At 39.9% G+C, this 27,872-nt stretch overlaps 1 protein-coding gene and 1 long non-coding RNA gene across 8 annotated transcripts in view; one reads left to right on the top strand and one right to left on the bottom strand.

The window, feature by feature from the left end:
- ERG (ETS transcription factor ERG) overlaps positions 1-27,872 on the top strand; it is a 148,761-nt gene that overhangs the window by 7,582 nt on the left and 113,307 nt on the right. The window lies entirely within an intron of this gene.
- On the bottom strand, positions 21,324-26,652 carry LOC106015138 (uncharacterized). Its single transcript, XR_001186962.5, has 3 exons — positions 25,939-26,652; positions 22,879-22,914; positions 21,324-22,172 (listed from the first exon to the last, which is right to left on the bottom strand). It is a non-coding gene; the product is annotated as an uncharacterized lncRNA (long non-coding RNA).

Below are 27,872 nucleotides of genomic sequence, written 5' to 3'. Positions count from 1 at the left end.
TTCTATGCAGAGAAGTCAGATGTGCTGTAGTGAACCAGAAGAAACTTCTTTGCAAGTACAGGATTCACCTCACCTAGCCGTAGCCATCTAAAAACCTAGCAACTAGTGAACGGTAATTGTGTCAGCTCCCTTCCTGGCCAGTTTGCCAATCTGAGACAATCATGACCATCTGGGAAAGTCCCTGGGAAGGCAGCCTCTGTCCATCGATGGAGGTGGGACTGCTGGTCACAGGACTAGGTGTCTTGGCCATCAGCTGTCTGCAGTTAACTGCAATGAGTTCTGCATCTGGGGACGTAGCCAGGCCCAAGCAGCTGATCTTAGGGAGACAGAATGAAAAGCATAAATAAAAGTACAGCAGAGAGACCAAATGAATGTTTTACAGTCTGACTGGGAATTAATCTTATTGCTATTTATTATTTTCATTTTAAAGCTGACCCAGTACATAATAGTTTCATTTTTACTGTCACACACCTTTTACTGTCCAGTTTTATCACCAATGGTAGAAGCATTAGAAATAGCACTGGAAAGACCTTTTGTGCTTTCTGCATGGCTATCTCTTTTAACTCCACTAGAAAAAATAGAAAAAATGAAAACATTAACTGCATTTTTTTTTTTATAATTACAGTAAGTTAGGAACGAATAAACCCTGTTGTCTTTCTATTAAGTGTCCATTACGCTCATGAAGGCAAGGGAAGGAAAGGTGATAGAGCCATACAGGTGATACGCAGGGGGTACAAGGCTGAAATCTCCCAGAGTCCACCTTTGGCCTTGGCTGCAGGAGCGTAGAGCAGAGATGCTGCAGGGTCAGGTTTGTTGCCGGGTGTGGGGACAGAGGGAAGGGGAGTTTTCCTCTCCCCTCTCCTTTGGTTATCAACACCCCCTGTGATGAGCCGTGTGTGGCATGGGACAGGGAAAATGATGGACCGTGGTTCTGCCCCTGCAGCTGCCCTCAGATGCACATCCCGCCCTCGCTCCTGCACCTCATGCGCAGTTCACAAGTCCCTGTGGGTTTTGGTCCAGTGTAGGATTTATATAACTCCTCACTTGCTGTGTTGGTTCTGCAGGGCTAAAGAGGAGTGAGAAGTAGTAAAAATCTATTTTGGTCACCAAAGTAAGCAGACATGAGTCAGAATGCTCACTGGGAACAGATCTGCTGGATGAAAAGGTGCCATTTTTACATAGTCACTTCTCTGACCATGCCCTTTAAACTCTTACAAAAATAGAGTACTTTCTCTGGCACTTCTCTTGGAAAGCAGAAATGTGTGTTTGCTGCACTTCAGTCCTCGCTTCAAAACCGGACAAATTGTGTGCAAGTTTTGTAATGCATATGTAACATATGTTTAACACCAGGGAAAATAGAAAGAAAGCATTTGGATTTCATGGGGAGGGGATTTGGGTTTGGATAGTTTAAACATTTGTAGTGGAAAAGTGTGATTCCCAGTTCCTGTCTGAATGGTTGGATGAATTCTGGCGAGCTTTCTGCCCTGATTTCTGGCATCCTCACTCCTCTGCAGAAGTACACTTCTGATCAGTAAACTTGTGCAGAGCACAGTGAGAATCCTTTTGACCATCGACTCTGGGTTCCTCTTGGACCATGCAAAGCGAGTGGTCTGAGCTAAAAATGAGCCTGAAACCACATTGACGTAAGCCGTCAGTGTTTATGGACCTGCAAGGAAACAAATCATCACTGGCAACCAGGATCCTGAAGAGGTACTGTTGATGTGCATGTGGGATGATGATAATATCCTCGTGCCAGCAGGCTCACGGTGAAGTTAATTGACCTTGGCTCTTCTGTGTCAGCTGTGGACCTGCCCCAGGGAGGCTGTAGTGGACATTGACTCTTCCATATTTATTGCATTGTTCAGGGGGTAGTCAGGGGAAGGATTAGTGAGGCAAAGGACTTCACAAAAAGGCACTCACAGCTAAGTAGGTAATGCTAAATTTTTAAACTCCTGTCTCATAGCCCGGCTGGTCCAACAAAACTGAGCATGAGTAGTGTATTCACCACATCTGCAAGTTTGTCAGTCCTGTTGTTCTCCTTTGGACTGGTTACTCTCTTGAGGGGGAAAAAAAAAAAAAAGAAGCATGTTTAACATATTTACAATTTTCAGTTGATTTTACATGGAAAAAACAAACACAAAAACAAAAAACACACCAACCCATACATGCCTTCTCCTCCTCCATTCCAGAATAACCCATGAAAGAGTTTGAAAACTCTGAATTGTTGTTCAGTGGATGAAATCTCAACCTTGCCTTTAGCACAGGAAACAGGCACTGCTTTTCCTATTGGTAGAATTTCCCTTGAATGAACTCAGAGCGTTTTCACTTTCTCTGTGTGGATTCATCTTTCCTGTATGAGGAGACTTGGGTCATACACCTGCTTACCTCCTGCTCAGTCTCTGGCCTCCTTCCAGTTCCTTGGCAGCAAGGATTCAGGGAAGATTTGCTGTCAAGGTCTCCTAATTTAATTCCTCACAGGACCCGGTAGCTTCCTATCACAGGGGAATCCTATTTTTTTCTGTTCTAAATTTGAAAGGTGTTTTGGATATGATGACATTTACAGCCAAAGCGCATCACCTTTCATGCATCAGCTCCTTTTCTTAGTGAGACAGATCATGTCAGCAGGCAAGAAGAGGGAGGAAAACCACCACAGGCTTGGGACATGCAAGACTGTCACTAGTCTGATACGGTAAATAGACATGAAGCCATGTCTCTTCTCAGCCCTGCTCACATTGTCTGGTATGGAGCTGAAGTTACCATGGGGAAACTTTAACCATAATTTTTGACTGGAGCTGGTACTGGTTAGAAGTTTTCCATGATCAGGCAGCCAGCACGCTGGCTCTCAGCATCACGGTAACAGTTTTAAAAGATGAACTCACACAGGGAAGAAGCAGCACCTCAGTGCCCAGAATCCCTCTGTTTTGAACACAAGGTTACTGCAGAGTGGTTCAGCTGGTGATGCGCTAGGGTTAGCTATGCCACACCTGAGAGTTTTTTTGCTGCTTCAAACCTAAAGTTATTAAAACTTTACCCCCATCTTTTTGTGTGTATGTGCCTGGCTGTAATTTGCCTGGAGGAATGAAGAACTTGGCTTTTAGGTAAACATAATGTTACTGTTGTACTGTTATAATTACAAGCATTTTAAATTAGGTATTGACAGCCGTTGAGAGCCGGTTCTCAACTATGCCTGCTGGCAGGCAATGCAATGTCTACCAGCTCCTAAGGGGAGCCTTATTGCAGGCTGTGAGAGTAACTCATTAACCAGTTAGTCTATGGCGGTGTTACTCAACATATGGTCTGCGGGCTGCTGGTGGTCTGGAAGACATTAGAAAGTGGTCTGAGAAATGATTGCACGAGAAAGGCAGAAATAGCCCCACATAGACAGATTCATGTTCTCTCACCACTGGCAGGTATGTGCCTGTGCCAGCAAGCTGCCCTGTGTCAGCGGGTTGTGCTGAGATATAATTGCCTTAGCCCCCCGGTGTGAGCCTAGACGTGTGGACCTTCAGTAATGGCACAAGAGGGGAGGGACCCTTTGCTTGATCAAATCAGTGTGGAGCAAGTCTTCCTCCATTAAAGTGGATGAATACTTTGCCTCTTCTTTCTGGTGTTTTTGAAGCACAGGATGGGCTAAGGGATGCTGCCTCTACATCCATGTTGCTAGCGGTAATGAATGCTACAGGGAAATGGACGGCGGCAAGCCCATTTCCTTCACAGTGGGAGGAAAGTAGTAATTCAGGAGACCATTAAACTTTAGAAATACCTCTACGAGGTCCCTACAAAGATACACTCCATTTAGATTAAAGTCCCATAGGGCCAATTACCTTGGAAGAACATAAGAACTTAAACAAAAGCTGAGTTAGGTATGCTGCCCACCAATGGGTTTGAACAAAAATGGATGCAGGGAGAAAACACTTGTGTGTATTATGAAAGTGAGAACATTTAGAGTAGCTCTGTGCAATAACCAACTTTTACTGTTCCCCCAGGATCAGTGTGTGCAGGAAATATCTGTGGCATGCTTGCTTTTCCTGGAGATGACAGCAACCCTTTGGCAACCGCTTTATAATACATGCTCCGTACTTTTCAAAATGTTGGGCTGTTGTTTTATGAATGTGCTTTGATTATCTGGTGCCAGAGTCTTTATGCTTTGTTTTCTACTCCTCCTAACTTGCCCATTTCCATTTCAACCCTGGACACTTCTCCTTGAGTGCCATTCATTAGGTGCAATGGTGTCTCCATCTTTCTCAGCAATAGCATTGGGATGGGGCTTGAGGAAAAAGGGCAATGAACAAAAGTCCCTTATGGTCCCAGCATAAAAACAAAACAAAACAAACAAACAAACAAAAAACACGCTATGGCCTGTTCTGGTCTATGTCTGGGTGACTGTGGGCTGCTGGAGGTGGAGAGATGACTTAACACCATGTTGTGGCCTGAGGGTTAGGACAAACAAATTTGAATCCCTTTGCTTCAGTTAGTGTTTTCTAAGAGCAGGTTGAGTAATTTGCACAAGACAGCAAAGCAGAGCTCATTACTAGCACTGGGGTTATAGTCTGTCCTTGCTTCAACTGATAGACCACGGTTTTAATTATTTAGCTATTTTCAATCAGACCTGGGTGCTGGAGTGCACTGAACTTTTGGGCAAAGGATTTGGAAAACGAGCCAGCCCTAAGACACTGTAGCAACAAGTTCCTGAAGGTGTTTGCTGATGCAAATTACTGCATGGTTTTGAAAGTGCCTCTTCCGTTTAACATCATGAAAGAACTTTCTTAAGGGAAGGCACAATAAACAGCCTGAGGTCTAATAACTGAACATGCAAACCTAAACAGTTTGAAAATACTGCTTGCTTAAATAAGAATCATTAACATTGTAACTGATAATGAGAAAAATGCTCATGCCATTAGTGGTTTACCACTTTGGTTCCAAAAGGATAAAAACAATTTCATAAAAGAGACCACAGGCTGTCCATTTTCAGCCTCAGTGCAGGGCAAATGCTTCGGAGAATATGAAACCCATCATTTAAAATAATAATTTAGTATTTGTGTTTGGTAAGCATGGCCAAAATGCCCTTTGAACACACCAGAGTGCAGTGATGCAGGGCTGGGTGGATGCAAGTTGCAGGGACAGCATTTTGGCTCATCCTGTTGTGATGCTGGGAGCCCTGGCCCTGTGTTTCCTTGCCTGGGTACTGCAGTGGGTGCTCCCAGCTCATTCTCCCACCAGGAGCAGTGCAGGTCTTCCAGCATGCCTCTGGGGCCCTCACCTGGGCGAGCACATCCATCTTGCTCTCCTTCCCCTGCTGATTGTGCAGGACTGGGCAGGTTCATGAGGACAGCCTGTGATCCTTTCTGCATTGTCCCCAGTATTGCCTTCTGCAAGAGAAGCAGTTTTATTTTCTGAAAGATTGAATCTCAGGCAGACTTCAGCGAGCCAGTGAGGGAAACAAAAGTTTTTGGCTCTCCTAAGGCCTCAGTGAATATGTCCACCTTGTCCATCTGCTTGCTCCTTTGAGAGTGGCCTCTTCCCCTTCCCCTGTGACCCTTCTTCCTCCCTGGGCAAACCAGGCTGGGTCCTAACTCTTCCTGCTCAGGTTTGTGGAAGGATTTGCACTGTTTTCAGCCAGGACTGAATTAAACCCTGGAGAAGACCTGGTGTCTCCTATCCTGAAAGCTGAGTTTAGACTCAACGCGCTGTGTTATAGCCTTGTCTTCAGCAAGGGAAGCCGGAGGTGGAAGTGTCGTCTCAGGCTGTCTCTGACTGTGACTACAATTACACGAGTTTTTAGTGATGCTTCATGCAGACATACATGTATTATATTGACCATGATATTTGCTCTTATGTAAAAAAGGAAATTTCTCCCTGCTCCCCTCATTAAAATGACTGTTGTGCCTTATTGAAAACAAGAACCAATTAAAGAAGGAACACAGTTGGGCAAATGACAAGAGAAACAGAACTGTGCCAAAGTTAATTTTTATGGAAATACTGTCTGAATAGTATTTCCATGAAAAGGCAACTTACAGATGTAGACTGCACTTGCATGAAGGAGAGTGTAATGCACCACACCCTGAATCTGACAAGATCTATAAACTTCTCATGTATTTTTAGTTTAGGCAACAAAGAGGCCATATTAAAACACACACACACACACACAAAAAGATCTTCTTTACTGCAATGTGATCGTATTAGCCCCAATGGTGGAAAAAATTAGCCAAGGGGGAAAAAAAGTATATGGATGGAAGAATATTTCAAATATATAGTCAATTAACTAATCTACTGAAAAGGAATTTTTCATTATCATAAGAAATTTGACTTGAACTATCAACAGCATCCTAGTTAGATAATGACTTGTAAGTCCGTGTAAATCTATCTGGTGGTCCTCTTCCTGAAGGAGCATGAATGGCTTAATAACTGCAGAAGGTTGTTCCTGTTGATGGCTGTGGGATTTTTCTCATTCACTTTAGTAGAAAAGGGATTAGGGGAGCAATATAAAAAGTAAGCAATGAAGGATGATTGATGTTAGTGTTCAAAAAATGGGAGAGGGGAAAATAGTAAAAAAAATCAGCCTACACTTGAAATTGCCGTACTTAGATCTACTTAGACATATTTTCTGGAGGTGTCGTAGCCTTTTCAATGGGCTGTTTTCCAAATGGCCTGACCAATTTTAGTGTAGACTTGCTGGCTACCAGCAGAGCTCTTGCAAAGGTTGGTTTTTGGAATCTGTTAGTTTTCCCTTGTTTCTGTGATTTTTCATTTCATACCAATCAAGTTTGGAATGTCCTGAGAGAAATTCTTGAGACAGCCTTGGAATTTTTCAGCCTATTCCTGCATGTCACTTTCTGAAATAAATGTGAATACTTTTTTTTTTTTTTTTTTTTTTAAATCTACGATAGCTTATAACTTGATGTCATTGCTATTCTAAGAATAATAACCCATGGCTGTTTAACTGGCTTGATTGTTTACATTTCATTTTGACATCTCCAGAGATAAATTAGAAGTAATAGTAGTAAGTATATTCTCCTATCGTCCTTTCAAAACTTGTCACTGTCAAATAGAATTTGACTGTGTATGGGTTTTAAAGATAAAGGTAGTTGTCAAATGACATAGTGTATTCATAAGGGTCTGCAGTGGAGGAGATCGCATTACAGAAAAACTTTGAGTTAGGTAGCCCTTGGCTCTGGTAGTTGGGAGTAGAGGTGAATGACTGTTATTTTTAAACAATATTAGGTTTGCCAAAAAAAAAAAAAAAAAAAAAAAAAAAAAGGAATCTCAGCAGGGCTGAAATTATGAGGAGATTTGAAGATTTGGTCATGGCATTAGAAAGAGTTAGAATATGTGCTTAACAAGGTGCTGTAGCTCTGGTGCTCCCCAGCACAGGTTGTAACCCATGCAGGCTAGTTCCCTGCTCACAGTCAGTTTTGGAGCTGGGGATCCATGCTGACTGGCTGTCTCAAGACTGTAGCCAGCACCTTCATATGACAAGCCCTGGCAAAGTAACAGGGGATCACCGGTCAGCAGAGCACATCCCTGCTCTCTGGGTGACAGTGGGCACTATCTCTGTGCTCCTCTCACCAAACCTCCCAAGCTGGCATGAAGCCCATATAAAAAATGTAATAAGCCACGGAAAATGCATCAGTAGCACGTGCTGACATCAGTGGAACCCACATGGGGATGGAGAAGGGATCCTGTTACCCCCTGCTCAGCTGCACAACCCTTTAATCCAGCTGGGAACTAAATGTTAACCCTTTCAAAGCTCTCCCAGTGAGGAGGGAGAGGGCAAGAAAATGTTTCTTATTTCATTAAGGTTTAACCTCAGGTCTGTATAAGCACAGATGTGCCAACAAAAGTGCAAATGGCTCAGCAAATATTGCAGATGGAAATGGCTGTCCTGGGGTGAGTGAATGCAAAGCTGAGTTCAGTCTGCTGCAGTCAATAAACTGTGCTGTGCTGTGCTCTCATCCTCTACAATGTCAGAAGAGCATTGGAGTGAATTACAGCCTTCTGTTTACATTGGGACTGATTATTGTCCCTTGTGCAGTTGGAGTGTTTCACTAAAGAGCAATTCATGGCACATTCTCCTGAAAAGAAGAAAAATCAGTTTATGCCAATGTAGGACTTCCTGCTATCTCTAGTTACCACACCCCCACTCCACACCCCCACCTGAGCATGTTCAGGCATCTCCTGAATAGCCCTAGAAAAGGGATATTACATCTCTGGGTTATTACCCCAGTGCTTTTATTTTTCAGCCCACTACAGGAAGGGTTCATAGAGTATATCCAGAACGATGTTTTTGTTCCCCACCTTGGGTTTCAGTCCCAAGACTGCCAATTAAATTATCCCATAAATCCTCCATTATAGGTAGTAAAACCTAATTTTAGATTTCCTGCCCACTCTAGTGTCCTGCCTGATTGCTACCAGTTGGATAGAGGCTCAACCTGTTAAGCAGACAATTGTAGTGAACTGACTTTTTTCTGTGCCACATGTGGAGAGCTTTTTAATATGTGGCATTTGGTCATAATTCTCTCTGGCTATTTTCTACTTCTTAGTTGCTCAAACTTTTTTTTTTTTTTTAAGGCTGGAAAGTAGACATCTGTAATTTATTCTTTTGTCAAAAGGTTTTGTGAGAGAAAAGGTTGTTACCATGTAGATTTGGAAGAATGTTAACCTACCTGCCACCACTGAAACAGTAATAATTTAAAATTAGTTCCTGTGTAATTCCCATTTAAAAGAAAATTCTTGCATTAATAGAGCTAACACATTTCTATGTAAGCTGAAAATATGTCAGGTCATCTGAATATAAATGCATTATTTCCCTTTTTGTTCAAATGCAAACATACTGTTTAGCTGCAGAGCTAATTTTCTTGAGGGAAGCTTCTGCCAACCACATTCTCACTGTGAATTTTATTTCACATGCAGCCTCACTAAAGATTCCAATTTTATTACGCCTTTAAACACCCCTAGATTGATATTTTTCTTCATAAGCTGTGCCGAGGACAAACAATAAATAAGGCTGCCACAAAAAGTGGTTTTGTCATGTGAACAAGGGGTAAGCACCTGTGCATTGCCCTGATCTTTGGGAAAAAGGGTACTTGCATTCAATGTGGAGCACTTCCCACACTGAGATTTAGGTAAAAGTCAAGAATCTGTCTGTGAGGAATACTTAAACCTAAGGTTCTCCAGGAACTTAACATCTTTCTTTGGCTGCCTGCTAGATTTTGTTGTTTACTCGTTAAATTCTGTGACTCACCAAAATCAGGTATTTTAATATTGTAGTCATACTTGAGTACATCTTGCACCTCAGTAAAGCACTGTCTTTTTGGATGTGACTGTATGTCCTGCCTGAATAAATCGGTGATGTTTTAACAACTCTGTGTCAAATCAGGGATGTCCGTGGCAGTCAACAAGGGGCTTTTTCACCTCCAGAATACAGTGCCAGGAAGTTGCAGGGTTTAATTCAGATACAGGGTGCCTATAATCTTATGGGCATTTACAAAAGGAAAAAATGCTGCTGAGAGAAGTCATGCCGAAGAAGGAAACTGCTTCTGAGATTAATGTTACACACATGCTGTCCAGGACTTTCCTCTGGGATCCAGATTTGATGATCTATCAACCTACTGGTGATTTGTCAACTCTATCTACTGAGGTAGGTAGAGTTCAGGTGAACCTGTGGGCGACATCCCCAGCACGTGCAGGTAGCACTCATGTGGTTGCACAATGTCGTGGCTTAGAAAGCATATGTCCTAGCTGGCAGGAGGACTGTGGGTGCAGAAAGGGGTTGTTCTACATAGACGGACAAACTGAACGGGGTTGTTCTACACAGACGGACAAACTGTCTTTGTTTGTTTGTTTTTAGCCATCCAGCTCAGCCACACCAGCAGCTGCCTCTGAAAGCAAGGCCAAGCAGCCCCCTTTGGCAGTGCTGCCCAGGGTGGGCTCTCTGGTGTCCAATGAAGGGTGCTCTTTTTTAGCTTTCTCTCACCTTTTAAGAAAGGCAGTATTTTCAAGTCTATTAACCCTGTGCAGAATTTGGAAAAAAATGGGAAATTATTCCTAAGCAGATGGAAGAAAAGGTCAGGAGACACTCACATATGCACACAAGTCTCTTTGCTTAAAGAAGTGGGCTAAAAATGGATCCGCAGCATTTTCCTTGCTAAACGAATCTTCTCCACCTAGCTGTGTTTATTGTACTGTGACTGTATGTAGGGAGATTATCATTTGTTAAGTGATGCCTGAAGCACTGTATAAAAAGTAAAACATACATAAAGACTAACAAAGAAAAGAAGAAAGGAATTTAGGCCTCCCGGTCACAGCGCTGTTCCTTCAGTGATAGCCGAAATATAATGTGCATTTTCCATGACATATTATTTGTCCAGCTTAGGAACCTGTAAATATGAGAGTCTGTCCAGGCAAGAATTAATGGTGCTCAGGCATGGAGAACAGACAGTTTGATGAAGAATGTGGAACATAGGAAACAATCACAGATTTTCTGTGATAAAGTTAAGTGCAAGGGTGACTGACTGTGCTGTTCAGAATGCATCTGTGCATTCTCTGTGAACTGTTGGATTTCTGGGCTGTGTAGTTTGCTCCAGAAATCAAACCTTGTATCAGAATTATGCTGCTTGATCACAACTTTCCTGGACACAGTGCCTATAAAGAAAACTTTGAAATGCAATCCAAGTGACTGTAACGAGTCAGCAACATCTCTATCTCTGTAGGTAGAATGGGAAAAAAATATTTGAAGCAGAAAGTACTTGATTTATCTGTGGGGTATAATGATGAAACCTAATCATAGTCTAAAATGTCAATACTGTAAATTATTTCCTAGTTGAATGTTGGTATCAAACTAACAGCAACACCTTCACCTGTGCCAGAGTTTCCAGCTTCTTCTAGTATCTTCTGCACTTCAATACCTGTTTGTAGTTCTCTGAATTTTTAATTGAGAAGCAGCAAGAAATGAAGACAATTTGATAGCCAGTCCAGTATCAGTAGGAATTCTACTCTGACTGATTCTACTAGGCACTTTCAGACTTTCCTCATTTGGAAATACTAGCTTTTTCCACTGAGCTTAGAGTTTTGCTGAATATCCAACATCATGCAGGGGAATGCTCTTAATTCTAGGTATCTGGCTGCAGAATTTGAGCTAGGTATGTGTCAAGTCTATGCTGTCTTGAATATGCTACTGTTACTAGAGAAAAAAAAAAAGTCTCTCCGGTATGCTAAGAAGAAGGGACGTGCTGGGGTTTGTAATTTTAGCATTACAGATTCTTTATTATTAATAGATTAGTGGGGATTTTGCCATAGACTCCTATGAGTCACAAGAGCTCCTGTTACTAAATTTCATATACTCATTTATTTATACAGCTATACATGAGGTCTTATGGTCTTTTCAGCCCAGAAAGAGACAAGCAGTATAAGTGTAAATGCAGTTTATTGAGTTTTGGAGATCATAAATATCTCCTTTAACATCTGATTTATCTTGAACTATGTGCATTGAAAGAGGTGTCTCAAAATGAGGAAAGAAGGGGCATATGCTGCTCCTTTGGACAACCTGTATATTCATACCCAGAATGAAACTTTGGCAGAGAGTAGTTAGAATTAAACTGTCACCACCAAAGTAGTTTTACTTTATGTACTGAAAGGTTATATGAGTTTTATAGGTTCATTTATTTTGCTGATTAACAGTCCAGTCCTGCTCCTGACTAAGTCTTCTGTTTTCTTCATCCCTGTGGCTTTCCCAAGATGAGCAGAAGAGATAAAGTCTCAGGCAGATGGAAATGTGAGAACAGGAATGTAAAATGAGGAAATTATGTATTCTTCATTTCCCCCTACCAACATATATTTGGCTGGACTTCATGACAACATTTTGTTTTCATACCACGCAGAAAACATCCAGGTACATCGCAGTAATGCAAGACCTCAGTATACCAATGAGGCTGCTATATATCAAGGTGTTAGCTAGAAGAAATGCGTAGCAAAGAAATTGGGACCAGATGATGGCCTATGTTCTGTCAATCTTTCAACTTCTTCAGGTTGTATACTATATTAGTAGAAAGCCTGCATCTTTAAGATTGTATGTGTTAATTTTTACGTGTTGCTGCTGATTTTATTTCATGATCTGTTCCATGCCAAATGCCAGAAAAATAACATCTACGTTCAAACTAAAGTTTATGTAAAGCAAGTGGGTAAGTGTTATGTACATCATAATAATGTAGGTTAGGATAACTTTTCTTTAACGAAGTTTAAATAAGCTATTTAAAGTAACTAATGAACTTGGGTGTTCCTGGTTGTCCAATCTGAGTGTTTTAGCAGATGGGTACTGAACAGATGTTGAAAATCTGGCCTCATTCTTGCCTTGACTGGATGAACAAAACTACTTAGCCTACTAAGAAAACACTCACCTGTGCTTCTTGCTGCCATGGGAAAGAATGTTCTGAGAAAATAAATAAATAAATAAATTATCATTATCTCTTCTTGATATCTCACCACTACTACAGTGTAATGTCAAGGAGACATTATTTTCTTGAAAACTAAAGATGAGTAGGGAATGCCTTTATCTCATTTATTTTAGCTATAATAATAATAATAAGCAAGAATTAAGAGCATTCTGAATAGTTGATTGATAGTAACATGAGTGTTTTCAACAAAAGAAAACACTATGGTTTTATTTCCAAGATGCAAACAAAGTTGAGTATCAAGACATCAAGGCCATGGTGATAGAAAAGGGGAATATTGGGCAATATAAAGAAATATGAAAAAAGCAATTGTTTTGGGTTAAAATGATGAAACAACCTGAACATATACTATCTGTTGGCAAACAAGAGTCAAGTTTGTCTTTTCTTTCAAAAGGTCTGCTCTTTCTAATGAGACAGAAAAATGTCCTGCTATGTGCAGGTAGTGCAGAGCTGCCTTTCTACTGTGCTGAGCTATATGGTAACTTCTGTCATGCTGTCTGCCGTGCTCCCTTTCTAAGTCCCTGCCATAATGTAAAAGCTGTTTTCCAAGATAAGAGAGGATTTAAAAGGTCATACTGGTTTTAATAATGTGTGCACACACTGGACAGATGAGACAGTGTATGCTGATGTTATGCTATTCTAAAGGGTATAGTAAAGAAGAGACTGGCAGAAAGTAGGGTATTTGGTTATCTCCCTTTATTTTCTGACATGACAGTTCGCCAATGCATTATTCTCCTTTTGCTTTGCCATTTTCTCTTCTTCTTCTCTCTGGTAAGGAACACTTTTTAAGAAACAAATTGTCTCCTTACTTGTCTCTACAGTGTTTAATACATAGCTTTTGCCCCTTATTTGCGTTCTGCATGATGATTATAAAAACAAGCTGTATCCTAAGGGTGTGTTAGCTGAGAAGGGAATCTGCCTATGAAATTACTCTTAGGATGATTTTCCCTGTGATTATGGAAAATAACATCTATGAGATAAGTGCACTGTTGACCTGTTAATTTACATGAGTGCATGTGGGAAGAGCATGCTGGATGGGAGGGTGTCATACGTGTTAATTTGCAACAAGCTTGTCAATGTGAGGTGATTGTTTAAATCTGTAGTCCTATAAGTGAAGGTTTAGTTACTAAAAGAATCAAATTTTTCCATAGTTGAGATGAGAAAAGAGCACAGTTATAGGGGTATTCTCTGTAAGGAGTTGTTTTTCTTAAACCCAAATTATTGTTTTTAATTATTTTAACAACCTCATTTTCTTTATGGTAAAGAGTTTGGGTAAATATATTTATGGGCAATCCTTTTAGTTATGTTTACTTAGTGACCTTTCATTTGTTTCACAGTCTTCCAGAACAATGAGTGGGTGTCCAAAATTCTGTTTTAGAACATTTAGGATATGTAGTTTTTCTTCTATATGCATCTTAAGCATTTCTGTGAATCCAACCATTAGAAGTGTTGTCCCTGAGCTCTTTCTGTGCTGTCCTCAAAAATTCATGAATTTGACTCCCTCACTGGTCCATGGAAACATACTTTCAAGGAACTCTGAACATCCAGACCTTAGTTCAAACCCCTGCAATCATTTAAGTAAAGTGCAGATATAAAATGGGATCTCTCTTCCCTGTTCAGGATATCCTCCATTCATTCCATTTAAAGATGTTTTCAGATGGGTCTTCCTCAATCCCCTATGTATGAGGGGGTCTTTCTGAGTAAAAAATTTGGTCCTGGAGTGAAAAAAACTCTAGCCCACGTGGTTGAAACATGTGGAAAATAGGACACATGCATACCGGTCTCTGCTATGGTTACTCTCTGATTATTTATGTACGACATTACATTGTCAAAAGGAGCAGTTAAAATACCCACAGTGCCTTTGCATATCCCATCAGATCTTGGAATGTGCTCTTAGGAGTCAGAGACTGTGACTCCATCACAGGTTGGACCAAAACCTGCCCCAGCCCTGTGCCAGGTGAGAGCAGCATCTGATGAACTGCTGGAGCAGGGAGAGATTCATGAAACTGGGGAGAAGAGCCATGATACTGATGCTTTTCCTTTTGTTTTAGTTCTCACAAAACCTTTCAGAACCAAACTATTGTGCAAAATTGGTTCAAATGTTGTGATGGCTAGGGATGGATGAAAGCTGCATTTTTTCCCCCCGAAAACAAAACAAAAAAAAAAAATCCAAGAAGTCATCATCCCTAAATTTAAAAAAGAAGTGTCTTGCTTGGAGCACTTCCCACCAAGAAATAAAAATATCGGCAGTATTCCCGTCATCAATACCACATTGTTCTGTATTCTGCTCTGCAGGGTTTCAACATGCTCTATTTGATTTTGACTTCAGAGGATGGAAATAGACTTGTATTTTTAGGTAAATATCTGTTGTTGGATTGTCTTGCTTCAGAGCCAGTTCTTTGGACTCTACAGGAATTTCACTGTTCTCAGTGAAAGACTTGCTCTTTATTCCTGTAGAAGGATTTTTAAGCAAAGTCAATGAAAACTAAGCTGCGGAACAGTTTCAGCTCCCAAGAAACGTCTATGTTGAGACCAGTGCCCATTTTTAGCCCCAGAGTGAATAACAGAAGGCATCAATTAAATTCAATTGACTTATTTTAATGCAAGTTCGTATGCAGACCAGTCCTCTTCTTAATAGCTAAACAAAAGTATGACTGAGATGAAAGAGTATACTTTGTAGCTAGACATGAAGCATTTATCTCCTTACATGGCACTTCATGTTTCCTTTATATTCTGTGGCAAGAATTTCACAGTTAAAAAAAGTTTCTAGATTAGGGAGAGAAGCTGCCCAAATATAGCGATGAAGATGCTTGAGCCAAGCTGAGGATTTGGTGGCTGTTTAAAAATTCTTTTTTTCCCCCCTTTTTAGTAATTCTGATCCTAGCAGAGACATGGGGTTTTGTTGCAGATGGTTGTTATACATACTGAAAGGCCTGTATACTTACAATATGCTCCATAAGCTATTAAATGCTGTAAAAGCCTGGCAGGCTTTATAGTTTGCATCCTGCCATTAGAGTTTCCTCTGAAGTCTGTCAAAGGGACATAATTCCACTCTAATTAAAGCTATTCCCCCTTTCCAAATGTGAAACTGGCCTAATTATGACTAATTGTTTCACAAATATAAAATAGACCTAATTGTTCCTTACCCCTTGACCACTTTGCCCTGCTTACTCTGAGCTTTGCAGAACTCCTGTGGAGGGCTTTTTGTCTCCATTATACTCCATCAGGACTATGATATGTAGCCAGAGGAAAAGGGAAGGTATCTGGAGCATGCTATTACTTTTTCATTGAAGGTAAAAACAGGCTCCATGACATCACAGTATGTGGGTCCCTTACTGCCCCACAGATTTCAGAAATGGGGAAAAGACTTTCAAATCATTGCACTTTGTACCCTTCTGAAAATACTACCTCTTCTTCTGCCTTTCTTCAAGGAGAGCAAAAAAAAAGATGTTGGCGCCAGTTACTTGAGGAAAGATAGATGTCATTTTGTAGGATGTTTGGTGTTGTGACATTGTCTGGAGAAAATCCTGAGTCATTCTGAAGTAATTTGGCAGTCAAAACACCAATTCTAATCACAGCTAATTCATGTGTACCACTGAGTCCTTAGGAAATTCATACAACTTCTGTATGCCATAAAGAAAAAACTTCATACCCATGACTAACACCATCTTAGTTAGCTTTGCGTGCAACATGTCTTTTTAAGGTGATAGATTTTTTTTTTTCCTCTTCTTTTGGTGTATCAATCAATTTCAGAGTGCTATGTCTTCCAGTGTTCATTTCCATATTAGTTTGAGACAGATTTGAAGCCCACTAATATGAATAGGATCTGAGTAGGATCTGAGCCTTTGATCTTTGTAGTTCATGTTAGAGATTGAGTCCATTAGCTACATAAGGGTTTCCTTTGCTGGGTCTGAGGTGCTCAAATATGAAGCACACAAATATTATACAACCAGTCTTGCAAATATTCTAAAAGTAAATTTCAAGTTCAAAAAGTATGGCATACTACAACAGCAAGCATCAAAGAAAGTGGAAGTGACAATACAGATTTGTTTCTTTTTCATCCTAACTAGATTTCATCAGCAGGTTGAACAACGATGAGTCAAAGCTTGGGGTGGAAAGAATAGTAATTTAATTTTTCAATTCTACTGAAAAAACACAGTCATGGCTGTTCTAGATCTGGTATTTGACATTTATACACACCTGGCATATAAAAAAGTGGAAGGAATGGGATCTAGATTTAAAGGAAATAGTTTGCATCACTCAGTTAAATTCTTTGAAATTTCAAATTTTTATCTATTTATTTATTATTTTTTTTTCTCTTAGGAATACATTCTTTTAAAGAAATGAAAGACTGATGTGTCAGAAAAAAAATAAGCCTGAATCTACATGCTACCATGTTCAAAAAAAAAAAAAAAAAAAAAAAAGTTAATGCTGTAATATACAGCTTTTTCTAATGGCTAGTGATTTTATAGAATACAAATTGGAAAACAAACAAACAAACAAACAAACACATTTTTGGTACAAATTTTCAAGCCATTATGGGACTTAGAATTCTTAGTAAAACTATGATAATATATTTGTTGTGTCACAGCAAGTCAGTGGCTAGAAGAAATGATGTGGCCACAACAGCCACATGCCTGGTATTTTTATTTCCCTGGTAGATGGCAAAAAGGTGCTTTAAAGTGTAGTCCACAAGAGATGTCTACAATGCCTATTTCACCCTCAGAAATTAAACATATCCTAAATCACTATCTAAAGGGTTTCTCATCTCCTCAGTATCATCCCTTTACCAGCATAGCTACAAATGGACCCACATGGATGGACACTAAATCTCCTCTTGAACTAAACTGAATAAAGTTAGGGTACTGTCTGACTGTTGTAACAAACCAATGCAGCACTGAGAAAAATATAAAAAGCATGAATGGAAAAGGTCCAAAATTTGCAGAATAGACAGAAAAAAAATCATGGTGGTCTTCAGCTACCCAGTAACGAAGTGCCAAGAAGATACATACATACTCTTCCCAGAGGTATTTAGCAAAAGGCCAAGAGACAACAGTTGTAAGCTGCCATAGTGGAAATTAAGACCAGAAACAAGGAAACCAAAGCAAAACAATAAAAAAACACCCTGACTTTGTCACACACTGAAACAGATGACCAGAGCAGTAGTGTGATTCGGACCTGGGAGATATTCAGAGCTTGACTGGGCAAGGCTCTGAGCAACCTGCTGTAATCAGCTTTGAGCAGAAGTGAGGCCAAATGACTTGCTCCCATCCAACTTCATTTGTTCTGTGATTCTCCTGCCCCAGATGCATATGCACTCCTCATGCATAGTCCACCACATAAACGTGGAGATGTTGCTGCAAGGATGTGGTAGAGTCAGGAGGCATTGCTATGTTCAGCATCTTGTCCCAACATGAGGTGGGATTTCCTTGTGTGCTCTAGAAGTGGGAGATTAACTCAGTGTGGCAGCAAAACAGTTGTGATATGTTGTAGGGGTGCTTCCAAGGGAAAGGAGAAAGAAGGATTTCTTGAGGGGCAAATGAAGATCCAGAGGTAAACATTGGCCTAACCTGTATGTAAGTTCCTGTCAACCAGGAAGCAGTTTAAAAGTCACAGTTCAACACCACAGTTGTTTTGCCATCTGGATTGGTTCTCCTTTGCTAGATCTCCATGCTGGACCTGGAGTTCACCATATGGGAGACCCCAGGACAATGTTGTGTTTGGTGTCCCAATAGACAGGCCACTTAGACTGACAGCATCTTAGTAGCTGACACAAAAGTCGTATGCTCAAATTGCCATAAGCACTGTTGATTGTTACTGGAATTGGTCAGAATCAGCACCTAGTAGTCAGCAGAGTTTTGTAAAAAAAAAAAAAACTTGCTGCTTTTCTTCTGAAAGTTTGAATAATTTCTGGACAAAACATTTTTCAATTCTTGTTGAGCACAGTAATGGGAGGGAGACTCTGAAATGAGGAATATTTTGGACATAAACACTGCAAAAAAATGTAAGCTCTTAGGCATAATGGGAGCTGCAGAAATTTGCAGTGCAGGGAAAAATGAAAGGGAATTATTTGTTGCATTAAAAAATGCTAATGAGTCTCGCTTAACGCTGCATCCCTGAAGAAATAAATGTGAAGAGGTATGTAGAAAGTACATTCTAAACTTGGACTCTACAATCAGATTTGAATCATCATAATCTCACAATTTTTAATATGTCGATTTCTCATCATTGCAGATGAGATCTGTCGTTTTGGAAGGACAGAACAAAGAAAAAAAATAGATTATAAAAATATTGAAGGAACATTTTCTTGTGAGCTAAACAGTTTACTTAGGTCTTTTGTTACAAGAGATCCTAACATATGCCTGAACCAAAAGAAAGAGTGGATGGCCAACCTGGGATACACACAGTATGTGATAAATTCCTGTGATGAAAGTCCTGTGAGACTTAGTAGGTCACCTGAGTTGTGTCTACAAGCAATTTGGTGTTGTGTGTTGACTATTAGTCTTAATGAGAAGAAATGAGTTCAGGTAGCAGAAGCAGTTTGGCTACACCAATTTACTACACTTAGATGAATTTACCTCTTAATTGCTTTCACCTAGCATGGTTGAAGTTCTATAGATCTCCATATTGACAAGGTAATCTGAATGTACAGCTTACATGTCAGCTGCCAGTCCAGTGAGCCTGATCCCTGTAGGCTCAAGTATAAAAGACACCATCCTCAACAGGTTTTTCACCGATGTAGAGCAGCCCAAGTACTTATTAATGCATTGGGACTATATTATGTTAGATATATATCTCCCTACATATATTTCCATTTTCTCCTTCAAGGACCATGAGCTGCTGAAATGCTAGAAGCACAGGAGCCATGTGACTACTTCAGCTGTACTGAGGATACCAGTATTGTTTGGGGAATTGTGAATGGGCCAACTCTTAAATACCTGAGCATTACCGGTCTTGAACTTACCATTTACATAGAGGACAGATATTATTCAGGCTTCCTGAGACAATCTGAATTTCTCCTTTATAATTGCAATGTGTTTCTGCCACAAACTAGGAACAAACTACATTTGTAGGAACAAACTACTTCTACAGCAGTGTTTTCCATTCAAAGTTGGTACTTCCTTCAGGCACAAACCCCTTCAGAAGTGGGCGAAACACATATGTATGCCCACATAGCAGTTGGAGTCTGATTCTACATGGCTGAAATCTGTGGTAATTTTGCTGTTTACTTTAACATAAATAGGATTGGGTCCTGTGCTAGTTAAGTGCTTTTGTGAACCATCTTGATGGAAGGCATGGCAATAAATGTAATAAGATAATAAACTTTGGCCGTATTTCTATAGCAATGTATAAGCCCATCTGTATGCCTTATGTCAATAAAAACAACTAATTACAGAATAACTGAATATAAAGGGCCCCTCTGCTTAAGAAAACCCTCCTGTATTCCATTCCCAAACTTCCTATTACATCTACTGAAAGTCTGGACTGTAAGCCATATTTCTTCTATTAAGTTCTGATTTTGAATTAATCCTAAGCAAGAAGATAACTGTAGCCTTATCCTTGCAAAGGCATATTCATGTCTTTATACACTGTGAGCAGTCCCATTTGCTCTGGAAGAACCACTTCCAAAGTGCAGAGGTGGTTGGTTGCATCTGTAACTCTTTGCCATGCTGGGGCCTTCCAAAGTTCTGCTGGAAAAGCACGCAGGAGTGAGCTAAACCTTCCTTAACCCTGTGATCGCTTTTCTTCTCCAGCTGTAAGTAAAACATATTGTGATTTTTAACTTGGCCAAATGCAAAACCCCATGCACTGCTTCTGCTGCACTTTTTACCTTCTATGAAATCAGACTCAGTGAGCTAAATATATTCATCTTCACTCTGTTTTAAAATAGTGTATGAGGTGGGATATAAACATTTCCTGTGCAGTGTAGAGAAATAAACATACTAGGAGTTTTCAGCTGAGCTTAATGAATGTCTTTTCCATGTGAAATATCTTTCTTCATATTTCTGAGTCAAGCTTGTATCTTTGCTTGGTACAGGTTCCACACCATGTTGTAAATTTGATGCTATAGCTTTACACTCACTATTAGGAAATACATTTATATCTTCAAAACATTATTTTTCTAAGCACTTAACTTTAGACGTTACAATTTCACAAGTGACAAGTCGATGTTTCATCTAACAAACTACTTCAAAATCCATATGCTGAAAAAATGAGACTAAAATTATACATTCAGTCAATATTAGCTATTTATAGACATTCTTTAAATAAATTTGAAATAAAAATAAAAACAAAGCTGTGAAGGCCATAAATCAAAACATTATTAAAGATGATATACCCTTTGAAGGTACTTTCTTACTAAGGATATATAATATTTCCATTTTATAGTGCATTAATATTTTTATTGATAAAGCAAGATTCAAATTCAAATAGAAGTGACAGTCTTTCGGATACATGCTTTTGAAGCACTTTTTGCAAAGCAGGTCAACACTCATTGAAAGTTGCTTTCTTTCTCAAATACCTCGTGTTTATACAGCTGTTCCAATTTTTATTTTTAATTTCCAACATCTGAAATAAAAGTGCCACAAGTAAAAAGAGAAATTAAACCAATAGGGAAAAAAAAAAAAAAATTCATGCCAAGGACATATAAGAGGAGTAAAAAGCATTTAGAAACATAAAGAAAACATGGTCTGGAGAATTTCAAACACTCTGCATAGTTTTGTTCTCTAGTCTAATAACCATTTCTTTTGGAAGCTGGCATAATTTACTAATATGCTAAAGAACCATCATGGCATGTATTTGCACTTTGTCTTCTTAAGCATAGTTTAAGAAAAAAATGGTGTTGCCAGTCATGTTATTTGGATTAATGTTGTTCCGAGTGAAGCCACTTTTCCATTCTCAGGGTGGGGATTCAAAACTGTAGAAATCTTGCAGGCGATTGTCAAGAGTCATCCACACTTCTCCATCACCCTCTCTGCCATGTTTTGCTTATCCCTTTGCTGAGGATTTATCCATTCCCTCTGCTGCTGTTATCCCATAAGTTGTTCCCCCTATTTTGCTTTTACTGAGGATGTCTGTACATGGCTGTAGAAGTGAAACAGGCATGAATGTCTCTGAAAATAAAGCTATGCTGGAGAAACATGCTTTAGACACCTCATCCTACTGCTTGGTCCTGTGTTGTTTCCCTTTCAGTCCATCGTTAGGTCTGAGCTTCTTCTGGAAAATTTCCACATAGAGGGCCATTTTTCATTTGCCCTGGAACACCTTACATCCATAAAACAATAAATTGCTTGCATGTGTTCAAATCTGTATCATTCCATGATTCTGTGATTCTATGTGAATGTTCTCCATGATGGGGATTGACAATACTTCAGTGGCCTGCTCTTGGTTTGATTTGCTTCAGAAAAGTTCTGTCAAGCTTGATTTAGTGCTTGATACAATTTTTGCTGTCCCTCAAGGCCCAGCACTTCTCTGAGAGAATCTGTCTGGGATTTATGTCTCTCACCCACAAATGGAACAAATTCAGCACAGGGAGCATTGCAGGGAGGTGCCACAGCAGAAGGAGTGGGTGTTAGATCATGACTGGGATGTACAGGTAGGGACTGGGCAGCTACAGAAATGTATTCCCACTGATGCTCTGTGAAAGCTTCAAAGAAGGTGTCCAATGGTGTTGTCTAATGGGTAAATTCCCCAGCACACAGAAGTGCCTCACCTGTTTGCATAACCCTGGACCAACAAGAGCAAGTGCATACACATAGGAAAGAACAACAAAACAGTACTGCTTATTAAAAAAGCAATACTACTCATTAGAACAAGAAATATCCCCCAGAAACCTAAGGGAAGAAAAGGGAGGACAACTTTCCAGTGCAGATTACTGAAAAATTTCTTGCATCCCCAAAGTGAATACTTTCATGCAAAAGATTCAGTGCCAGTACATTCTGTTCCTGAACAGCATATACATTTCTTGAATATGACAACTGAGGAAATTTATGGAAAACAGAGAAAGCATTAACTATTTTTTATTTCTTGCTCATATATTTCCAAGCTAAGTGGCATTACACTTCATTTCTCCCATACATCTTATTTAATATTCTTCAGATTTTAGATATTGTTTTTAACTGTAGCAATTCGGGATGATTGTAGGTTTGGCAGAACCGTGTGAATAATGTGCAGCAAATAATGCACACCTTTAATACTCTGTGATTATTGAAAGCGCATGGTGTATGTCATTTCTCATTATGCAAATTTAATCAAATAGCTATCCTCAAAAGGTCTGTGAGGTGTTCACAAAGTTCTCTACGACTTTGAGAAATACTGTTGTTTTCTGCTTATTATGTATATGCCATCAGTTTGTACCAAATACCTAAGTATGTTTGAAAAATTAATATGTCATCTGAACGCTGTGTGCAGTGCCGAACAGATTGATTCTTACCTAGCAATTTCCATGGGCTTATTAGAAACAGATCTCCTGTGAACAAAAGAAAAATAGAGGTATAGGTATCTGACAGCTAGAAGGCAGCTAGAGCATTCAAGCTAATCTCATGTACATCATCTACCATTCAGTTTCACACAGCTACTTCTGACCTGGAAAATCAAGGTACCAGAATTGTATGCAGAATGCCATTGTGCTCAAATCTTTCCCCCCCAAAATACCCCTGAAACGCAAGAGGCAGAAGCCAAGGAAAGCTTGAAGGAACTGATAATGTGCACCACAAGAGATTGCTCTGTAATTTGTTCTTATTGAGCTGGATCTTGTCATTTCACTTTCTGAAGCACACTCATTTTATCTTTTCACAGAAGATATTAGTTTTACTTAGCTTGTGACTCAGCCTCAAAATAATTTCTCATTAATTCATTTGATAACAGTGTGTATATCTTTTCACAGCTGTAATTTTAAGTGGAGCGTTGGTTGAGATGTTTGAAACAGACCTGGGTCCTAACAGTGGAATGAATGTAAATTAGAAGTTACTGTTTGTCACTATATATCTCTTCTGATGTCATCTGGCTTTTGTACAGTGCTCTATTTTTTGTTGGAAAGTCGTATTTCTGTAGAGCACTAAGGTCCGTAATTACAACCTGCAGACAAAAATTGTGTGGTGGCTACTTTGTGGCTATGGGTCTTGTTCATGTGAAGCTGACTTGTGGACATTTTCAGCTATGCATGGAGTTGTGCTGAGATTGAGTAGTTAAACACAGAAATCTGACAGGACAGCTCCAGCATGAAACTGAAAGGCAACAAAGTGTATCAAGCAGGAATTTGATCTGGCAACTTTTCTGGTGAACTCTGTGGTTTTCCACTTGGAGAGTATAAAGTCTTGAATTCATTTGCTGCTGTCCCCTTGGTATCCTGTGCATGTGTATAAGTATCCTGTAACAGGATAAGCATCAGGGAGAAATCATTATCAAACACCCCTGCATGGTATTATGATAGACAGTCAAAACCTTGAGCTATGGAAAGTGGTTTATGCAGTTAAATGTGTCAGACGTGACTCAAAAGTCTCCTTCCTTTCTAAAGATATTACTTCATTCATGTTAACCACATTTGTAAGTGGCCTGGACTGAAGAGATAGTGTTTGGGGAATTCCAGACTCTTTTATACGCAGTTGGGAGTTTCAGGAATAGCTACTCTGCATTCCACTTTGATATATAATCCTCATTATGGCTTTGAATAAGAACATGGTAATTCGCCAAAAAAATAAATAAAACAAGTTATTGGTCAAAGGCGTACTATATAGGGAGTGCTAATAAAAACAAATATTTTTGGCTGTAGTCTAAAGTTCCTACTGTAAATGAGCTAATTTAGGGCTGTATCCTCCCCTGAGATCATGCATTAAACTTAAGATAAGCAGTAGCTGTACAGATATCTTTGGGTGGTGGTGTAGAAATGTGCCTTCTCCATAGGCTCCACATTCACAGCGAAGGCATGGGGGACCATTCACTGCCTTTTCCCCATAGGTGGACTGACCTTTCCTAGAAAAAGAGCACTGTTCATTCATTATGAGAAGCATAACTCCTTGTACTACCAATTCATGGTTTAACTCCTTAGGAATGTGTGCAGAAGAGCTCTGTATCCCAGAACAAAATCCATCTTCAGTTTCGATGAACTCCAAGAGAGGCAGACGTAGACATAGATGACAAAGATATGCCTTCAGATAACACATCCATTTCCACCCACAGACGTGAAGGACCTAGAGTACAGCTATTAGTGCAGAGCTAACTGTAAACCCTGGCCATCTGGGCCCTCACAAACAGGTGGTGACACGCGGTTCATTCTTCAGTTACTGACTCGCTTACGGTAATATTCAGCTTGTGGTTTCATGGTCAGCTTAACTCACTCTGAGCCCACAGCTGCTGATGAAAGGCACGGGTCTCCCCTCCTTGCCACTTGCAACCCCAGGGTCTCCAGGGGTGCCACAATTCACTGGACCAGGGAGCTGGCAATGCCAAAAGAAATCCTATTTGCTTTCAAGTCAACCAGTACCAAGGCCTATCTGAGGGAAATAGCATTAGTGGGTGCAATCCTGCAAAGGCAGGATGAGTACAAAAAGTTTTAGTTAAGTACGGAAATTTGTAGAAATGCGGATGGGCACGTCTTTTCCTATTTTCATATTTTAGTTATCTTGTCCTTTACTGCCTTTTTTTTTTTTTTTTTCATTTTCATTTTTTTTTTTTTTTGGTTCGTGGTATCTACCCGCAGTCATGAAGTCTTATCCTAACAGAAAATATGCACTGACTGTGGATGAATTGCCTTGACAGTAGCATTTCTTGAATGTAGCAGTATCTTTCCACGGGGTTTTATTGTTGAGGTTGTTAGAATGCAGAGAGGTCACAACAAATGAAGCAACAAAAATAAACTGAAGTGGTTATACTCAACCACAAGCTAAACACAAAAGCTTTAAGCCCATGTTATACAGCTCTGCTATGTAATAGCGTAGTGTCAATATTGTCCCTGGGTTGGAAGAGTTGTATTTCACACATTCTGCCCTGGTTTACAACTGCTGAATTATAAACATCCTGTGATTTCAGTTCTAGGCTTTTCTTCGGTAGATATGACTGGGTTTTGCTCCTCATGCCTTTTCCCTCTCCACATGCCTGTATTAACCTTCTGCTCCTGAGTTTTGCATATACGAACTGAATGGGGTAAACTTCTGGCCTGTCTCAGATAGTCACAAAAGTACAGTTTATTTCAGTGGATGAGGATTTCACCTCTTCTCTTCATACTAGTATTAAGAGTGACTTCACACTGGTTTTCAGTTTCTGGTCCTTGGAGCTCCTTGGATCTGTTCACTGTTCCTAAAGCGTAAAAAGCCTAAATTTGCCTCAGATTTGCTCTACAAGAGCTCACAATATTACTGTGACAATTTTAGGTGTCCACAAAAGCTGAAAAGCACAAATATGTCAGTCATCTACCTAAGTAGGGAAGCTTTAACGTAAGGCAGTAGTAACTTGCATTATTTCTAAACACCATGAGGAGATATGCAGATTTACATACCTTTTGGATATCCCAGTCTTTCTCTCTTTTACATGCTATCTCACCAGTGCTGGTAGGACCTAGATGCCCAGAGAGAGATTTCCTGAAAAAACAATCCAGGAATGGATAGAGTTGCACATTGCAAAAATTCTCAAACAGCTGAAAAACATCAGTTCTTATAAAATATGTGACAAGCACAGCTTGCATGACAGTGGGGGGGAGGGTATGAAAGTCCTGCTGGCACTCACTCAGGATAGTCTGCATAGCTGTTGACGGATTCACCTCCTGTGAGTAATGGTAAACATCCTAAAGTCATGCCGGTAGAAATTCTCTGCAATGCCACTCGGTATTATTCATCATGCTGGCACGTGTGTGTGTGTGTGCGTGCAAATTTCCAGTGCTGTGCGCTGTGCATAACCTTTCCCTCTGTCTTATACTCACACAAGTGTGAATTGTAAAGTGCAGATCATTACCACCTCAGAAGCATGGGTACAGAGATACTTGTCAGACAGACACTGTCCCCCAAGTGGCGCTTTGGCTCTGCTCTCTCTTGTGCAGCCTGTGCTGGGGTAACCATGTAGTATCATCCTTCCTTTGATGACACCATGAATCTTGCCCAGCATTCTGGTTGTGCTGTTTGTTGTTGATGAAACAGTCCTTTGATACCCAGTGCTGTACACACTCTTTGGCTTTATTTTTGAGCATTACATCTTTTGCAGAGAAGCGTTTTGGGCCAGGTTAACCTAACCTGCTTTTTATTTTTATTTTTATTTTTATTTTTATTTTTATTTTTATTTTTATTTTTATTTTTATTTTTATTTTTATTTTTATTTTTATTTTTATTTTTATTTTTATTTTTATTTTTATTTTTATTTTTTATGTTTATTTTTATTTTTATTTTTATTTTTATTTTTAATTATTTATTTTTATTTAATTAATTTATTTATTTTTGTGAGTATCGTAAGGAAAAGGACCTGCATTCCCATCTGCAAGCAGGGAAGTACCTGTCAGGAGATGGGGTAACCCCAGCATGGAGATCCAGGAGAGAGGGTTGTATGCTGCTCCCCAGACAGAGAGGACATTCAGCCTCTCAGTACTTTGGCAGTATATTGTACATTAAAAAGTCTAATCCTTTCGATATGACTATAAAGAGGAAAAACAGTGTAATCACATCTGGCGAACTCTAGAGCCGTACATAATTCTGCGCCCCTTTGATGTATTAACATCACTCCAAAACTACAAGTTGCATGTGCAGACAGGCAGCAGACCTGACAGCCTCGCTGTTCCCTCCTGCTTGGGGTGCAATGGGAACACCAGCACACCAATCTCTAGTTCTTTCCTACCTTACCATGGCTGATGCTGTGGGGCCTTCCTCCATTTCTGTCATGGGATGTACACCTCCAGAGGAGAGTAAATGACAACGATTTGTGACGCCAGAGTCTGCTGGAAAACATTCTCTTTGGTTATGAATATCCTTCCTAGGCTAAGCCCTAATGCAAGAAAGCACTCAAACAAGTGCTTAGCTTTCAGTTTATGTTATGATTTCCCTGTTTTAGTCCCCTGGAAAGAGATGTCTCCCTAAAACAAGGTTTGGTGTCATTTGAACTCTTAAAATTAGAGCCATGCTAGCCAGGGGATGCAGAGCAAAATCTGCCGCCACGTGCAAGCCCTGTGACGGACTGTCAAGCACAAACATGACCAGCATGAAATTTGGGGTGGGGGTGGAGGAGGTTCTGGCAATAAATACCATCTGGTTCAGAAAGTTAGTACCAGATGTCTGGAAGCGTCCAATTCCAGCCAGTAAAGGTGGAGCTGAAGTAATTAAAATGATATTTCTGTTTGGAAAAAGGAAGGAATACTGTCATGGCTTTTTAAACAATGATTTGCAAAAGCAAGAAGGCAGAAGTCACGCCTTTTGCAAAATATGTCCCCCTATAAGGTAGGCATGAATGAAT

Source organism: Anas platyrhynchos, chromosome 1 (assembly GCF_047663525.1).
Source record: "Anas platyrhynchos isolate ZD024472 breed Pekin duck chromosome 1, IASCAAS_PekinDuck_T2T, whole genome shotgun sequence".
Taxonomy (NCBI): domain Eukaryota; kingdom Metazoa; phylum Chordata; class Aves; order Anseriformes; family Anatidae; genus Anas; species Anas platyrhynchos.
This window is presented reverse-complemented; position numbering and strand designations above follow the sequence as displayed.